Raw genomic sequence first — 6,798 nt, forward strand, 5'->3', positions numbered from 1 at the left:
ATGAATATGACGTCATTAATTTGGTACATTTCTAAGTTTCATGCAGAAAAGCCTTAAAATGACTCATTTTCTGTGCTTATTTTCCTTTAGAAAATAGTGTCTGGCACAGTCGCCAATTTGAAGTTTTTGATATATTATGTAAAGTACTTTGAAAAATCACATATCTCAAAATCTTTGTGGGCAACGGAGGCAGAGTATGTTTTCTGGAAGAAAATTTACTTAAAAATTGATGACTTTTGCAAATGTTTAAGAAAATACGGGAAAATGCACAAGTTAATGACGTCACAATTAGCATTGAGGAAGTCATCTGAGAAAAACCAATAATTTTGTGCATTCTTACTGCATGGAATTTCTATGATTCAGAAATAATGAATTTTGATTTCTTATATCACTTTCAAATTCAAGAAAAATACATGGCATACTTTGCATTGAAACTGTACCTTGTTCTTAGCGTGTTTGAGTGAATTGAAATTAATGCAATAATTTAACAAAGAGGTCGTATTTTATCAATGCAAATTCAAATATTCAAACAATTTCTCTGTATTTAATTCACAGTCTAGGGCATTTAAATCAAAGAAACAGGATACAGATATATAATCATACAGATATATAAGTTACACGTATCTGTATTCCTATTTTTTAACTCTGTGATAACGCCTTGAAAGCTACAGTGTAGCTGTGTTGATTTCATGATCGTTCTACCGGAATGTAAATTTCACCAAGCGAAAGGTCAGGAAGTAAGGAAACCTAATTATGCATGTAACTCTTGGGCGTCGTCTGTCTCAGCGTCCGACGCTAAGGACAAGGGAGGCCTAATATGCCTGTAAATCAAATTGAGGAGTATTTTATTTGATTAATCTATCACTCTACATTCTACATGTATAAAAATCAACATTCAATCTGTATTTGATAAATCCACAATCCCTTAATTTTAAGATTTTACCATCACGTGTGTATTTTTTAGATTAATATAGACAGATTAAAGATAGAGTAACAATTTTATTTAGCATAGTATTTAGGAGATAAAAGTTTATATCAAATAACACGTAATTGAAGTTAGATAAGATTTGTACATCCAGTGTATGGCATTTTCTGTCAATAATTATATAAATAATTGATTTATACTAACATGGTAAATAAAAGCAATTGTTAGAACAAAAGATTTGTAAATGATATTCATTTATTTTGAATGGCTTACTTATTATTAAAATGATGTTTATTTTGCATTATTGAAAAAGACCTGTCTAACGAAAAATAAATAGTTATGTAATTTACAAACATTGAAATAAGAAATCAATACTTTAATGTCCAATTCTAATGGAATGTTAGAAGATTGATTTTTTTTCTTTACGCAATTAAATTCCTGCAAATATATTGCTTGTAGATGTTTAAACAAAATAATACACACTTCTACGCAAATGAACTTAAACAAGTGTTTTGTAATGTCGCTGATGTAGCGACAGGCCTCGTCCCAATGGATTGTTTTCAAAAATAGTTATTTGCTGGAATGAACAGTACTTAATTGGTTTTCTTTAATATGTAATGGACAACTTGCATTCTTTTTTCAAGGAGATATATTTAATAAAGAATTAAATAGCCCTGTCCTGAAACCAATTCATTGACTGAAACCACCTGTCCCATTTTATATTATTAAAATAGAGATCTGGTGTTCTCACTTACTATAACAAAATTTCTTTAGAGAATTCGGGTATTTTAAACTTATTTTGTGAGAATGCAATGTTCTTGAATTTTGCAGCACACAGGTACAATTGATTCCCTTCATCATACAATTTCAAATTTGAGTACATGTATAACCCTTGATTAAAAAAAAAAGATTTATCATCTTCTGCATCCAGTATTTGAAAAGAGTATTTCTGAAAAAATGCAAAGTTCTTGAAATTTGCAGAAAACATGTGTATTTGACTACCTTCAGTACATGTAAATAATAAGAACATGCTGCATGAAGTTTTAAAACTGATATTTCATTGTGTAATTGATAATTTTAGATCAGAGGTTGTGCTCCATATGAGATATTGGAAAAAGACTTTAAATTTTGGCCAATTTTCATGAAATTAACAGGATATGGTTTATACGTATTTCATGACGTCATAACATAATGACTAGGGAGAAAATGGCGTCATTTTAAGTGTAACACGGTTACCAACGGTGCAAGTGATAAATAGAGGATATTCGATGTTTTGTAGTTGAATATGGAATTTATTTCACGAGTGGGACAGGATTTTTGATATTTTCACGAGTGCGAAGCACGAGTGAAAATATAAAAAAATCCTGCGAGTGAAATAAATTCCATATTCAACTACAAAACATTGAATTTTCTGTTTATTACATTTTTAAACAAAAATCTTTGAATTTTCCTTTGCCTCCGCCTTTTTGTAATACAATGATAGGCTACATGACGTCATAGTTGAGCGGTTGAGATGTCATAGCTAAGTGAGGTGAAAACACTGTAAACATGGATTTAGCAAAATATTTTAGTAATTTTTGACAGCTTTTATTTGCAGTCAGAATGGTTTATTTATTTCCATCTATCTTATTTTATGTCAAGGAAGTTTTTTTTACAACAATCTTCGTTATGGGAAGGGAAATCTCGAGTTTTCCCGCACTTCTGATATTCGTCACACTGTGACAGGATATCATTTTGATATCCTTTCATACTGTGACAGGATATCATTTGTATTCAATAAATAAATTACAGTATATCACGGGTAAAAATGTAATAAAAACTTACTGTCAACCAAAACGGAACTTTTGTTTAATTATTCATAACTTCACTAAAACCAAATGTCGTAAGGATCCCTAGCTTTCTAAATGGATTTTATTTATTTATTCATTTTACATCTGTCTTACAGTGTATATAAAATATAATAATATAATTTTAAAAATCAAATCACTCCTAAATTTTATCTTATTTCAAAATGTATAGGGTGAGTTAACCATGCATCGGACACATACCTTGCTTCGGACAACTTTAGGCAATAAACTGTCTTTCAACTTTAGAGTTCTGTGTATTTATTTGTTTTAATTTTGAAGCTGAAGATTTAAATTTTTAAATGATACCGATTGTTTTCATCATGTTGTGATAAAAATACTCCGAGAATGGCCTTGAAGTTACATAATATTTTACATCATCAAAGGGGATTAACCATAAATTTATGGTTACCCAATTTTTAAAGTTATCGTTCTTTTAAATTCGACTTCAACGGATCGAGTCGGACTTACAAAGATTGGTAATTTTACATAAATTTTAAAGAAATTTCACTTCATTGTTTGTATAATTATTTTTAGAGCTGGGTTTTACTAGCATATTTATTTCTCCGTACATCGGACACAAATTAACCATGCATAGGACACTTTCCGATGCAAAGGTAATCACTACCATTTTCATACAGAACCCAACTGACAGCTGTTTTTTGCGGAAATAGAAAATAAAATCTCTAAATTTTCAGTCAAAATACAAGTTATCGATATATGACGTCTAAAATGACTCAATTTATTTCCCCAAACCAGACTATCTTAACCCATGAGAAAAGGGAGTGAATTACAGCATTACAGACATTTTAAAGCATTTCGAAGGCAAAGTCAGGCATCTTGAATCGTTCTACATTTGTGCAACTATATTGTCAATTAAATTTAAGTTGAGGGTTATTTCTTAGATAAAATATAAAAGTATTTCCATATCAAGGATTTTAACGCACTGTGATAAAGGTACATTTATGATATTTTTTCGGTCGAAATGTCCGATGCTTGGTGAATAATGTCCGATCCATGGTGAATTTTGAGTTTTTCAAAAAAAAAAAATCGATTTTTGGTAATTTTTTCTCAATAAAAGGCATATAATTGTGTCCCAAATTTATATTTTAATCACAAACTAAGTGTAAAGCTCCATTTTGATAATTTTCCGTCGCTAGCGATATCGCTACAACTTGTTAAAGTTCAAGGATGTCCAATGCATGGTGAATTCACCCTAAGGTGAAATAAAAAAAAATTAGAGGCGATATTTGGCTTTACGTATTTTTTATCATTAATAATTGAAGGAAATCGTAAAATACAATGCCTTTCATTTAGTGTGAAGATTGATTGGCTCGACTGTTTGTTCGTTCTTTAAAAATAATTTTTCCTCATGCCTTGACTGACTATTTAGTCACGTGCGATAAAGCTGCATACTGACAAAATGTGACGATAAGGCACATCGACTAATATGAATCTCGTGAAGATCTTACGTGTCGAGTACAGATCAGAAAACCCCCAAAGGGCAAGCATTTTGAAAATATTCAAAAGTGGGATAAACAAACTAACAAACAAACAAATCTATTTTGAAATTCCACATTCTACTTAATTAATCATGCGTAACATACATGTATTGTATATGCATGTTTTTTCATATATATCGAATGATAATTTTTTTAAAGACTACTGAGAGCCTTTTGTGGTCTTTTCTTTCTCTTCAGTTATCGGATACATAAACAAAAACAGCTTCTCAAATGCTAAAACATTTATTTTTTAAAATGTGAAGTTTTATTCCATTTGATTAAATGAAACTCGTTTTATATTTTAATAATTGAAATATACACGTATCATCACTCTAAAGCATATCTAGCAACATTTAAACCTCCAAAGAAACCTTTAAAGTTCCTTAAAATAGTTCTTTTTCTTCTTATATCGTATTCTTTAATTCCTTTTTAATTCATTAAAAGCACTTCATTGTCACTATATAATTAGGTTAATGTCAAATGTTTGAGTTGTATTAATAAAGTTAATTCTTGACTACATAATAAGTTTTGCAATGTTCAGTGATGCGTACAACACCGCTTAGTCACGAGTGTCTATCTCATTCGAAAGTTAAAAGAGTTTTATCCAGCTGCTGTTTTATCGCCATTTTTATTTCCATGTATCTACCGCTCAAAATCTTTTTGCCATTAAGACTCAAATTCAAGGCGCCCTCTTGATATTCTTTGTTTTCTGGAACATGTTCGGATTTTTTTTTAGACGTTTCCCGAAAATTCTACGATTTTTCTTATTATCAGAAAGCAGTGAATTTCATCATAACTTGTGAGAACTGGTTGAAGAGATGACCATCTCCATTTTTTTTTCTTCTAGTTCGAACGAAATTTCCAAAGGTTTCCCGAAAAGCCAGCTTATTGTTAACTTATTGCTCATCAGAAGGCAGCGTATTTCACCATCACTGGTGAGAACTGTGTATAAAGCTGACCAAGTCTGTTATTCTCGATTTCTCCTTGGAACGACATCCACATACGCCTCGTTATGGATTTTAATGTGCAGAAATTATTAATACTAAATATGATAATTTCTGCAAAGTTTCCAAAACGCTCTCTGAATTCTTCTACCTCTCTGGAGTCCTTTTTACCAGTCATGACGTATGACACCATATATTTACAGTACCACTTTTCTGGTGACGTCAAACTGTACTCTACGTTATCAACTCCACACATTAATTCTCTCTTTTATGGCTTCCAAATCTGTTTCTTTTGAAAGGTCAATGACGTCTTTTCTGCAGACCAAATTAAAAGGAATGAGTCTGTCGTCATGTGGAGAATGCTTATGCCTTCATTTTAAGCAACCATTACTAGATAATGATGGTGATATTAACAACACAGAATCCGACATCGTCTCTTAAAAACGGAGTTAAGACAAATATTTGACATGCTTTTGTCGAATTAAGAGTCATTCTCTGTAAAAATCAAAGAATTTAGAAAAAGGTTGGAAATGGTACATCACAGATTTTGCAGATTTTTTGCATGCAATGTAGAAACACCATGTATAGAACGTTTTGGGGGTTAATTTTTTATTTTGAGTCCCGGTTGCCATGGTAACCAAAACCACCATTTTGAGGCCAAAAATACAGAGCAACCGACTGAAAGTATACCATCTTCATCATAAATTTCTATTTTCTGCATATTATTTACAGATTTAATTGTTGTCTACTCTGATAGACTATTTGTTGGAGTAACTACCACAACTGATGAAATTATTCAGTAGTTGGTCATAAAAGAGTTGTGTTCCAGTGAAAAGTGTGAATTTTTCAAAATTTTACAAATTTGAAAAAATGCCAATTTTTGGCATTTTCTAAGCATAGTAGCAAGAAAACGCGGGCAACCCATAACAAACAACTACCATCACTGAAAAGGTCATTCCTAACTCAACAAAATATAAAATTTCTAGAGAGGTATTATTTCTTGAAATAAAATAAAACGAAAACGAAAATGGTTGCTGTGGAGATTTTGGATTTATTTGTAGATTCAATATTTGGCTCATTTTTGTGCATCATAACTTTAAAAAGGTCAAAAGTAAAGCAAATCACACTGCTAAACATCATAATTTTAAAATATTATGATAAATATGTAAGTTCATAAATTAAACAAAAATAATTTGTTACTATAGCAACCAAAAAGTCAGGAAAAATCACTATAGCTAATGACGTTATCATTATGCTGAATCTGTGGCCTCGGTGCATGATTGAATTTCTTCAATTTTAAATAGATAACTTTTATTATATGTGTTATTTCACTTATGTACATTTTAAAGAAAAATAAAAATTCAAGCGTCTAAAATCACGTTGCTATGGTAACCAAATAGTTTTTGAACACTTCCTTATATTGGTTGCCATCACAAATTTTGTTATACTGACAAGTATACAACAAATAATATCATAGCTTCATTCATTTTTTTTCTCTTTTTCAGTAAAATAAATTGAATTTAATTGTATTTCACTAAATATCAAAATAGTAATTCATAATTTATTTTTAAAAATGGTTGCTA

Source organism: Saccostrea cucullata, unplaced genomic scaffold (assembly GCF_032062105.1).
Source record: "Saccostrea cucullata isolate Sc308-1 unplaced genomic scaffold, CSIRO_AGI_Scuc_v1 ctg3286, whole genome shotgun sequence".
Taxonomy (NCBI): Eukaryota; Metazoa; Mollusca; class Bivalvia; order Ostreida; family Ostreidae; genus Saccostrea; species Saccostrea cuccullata.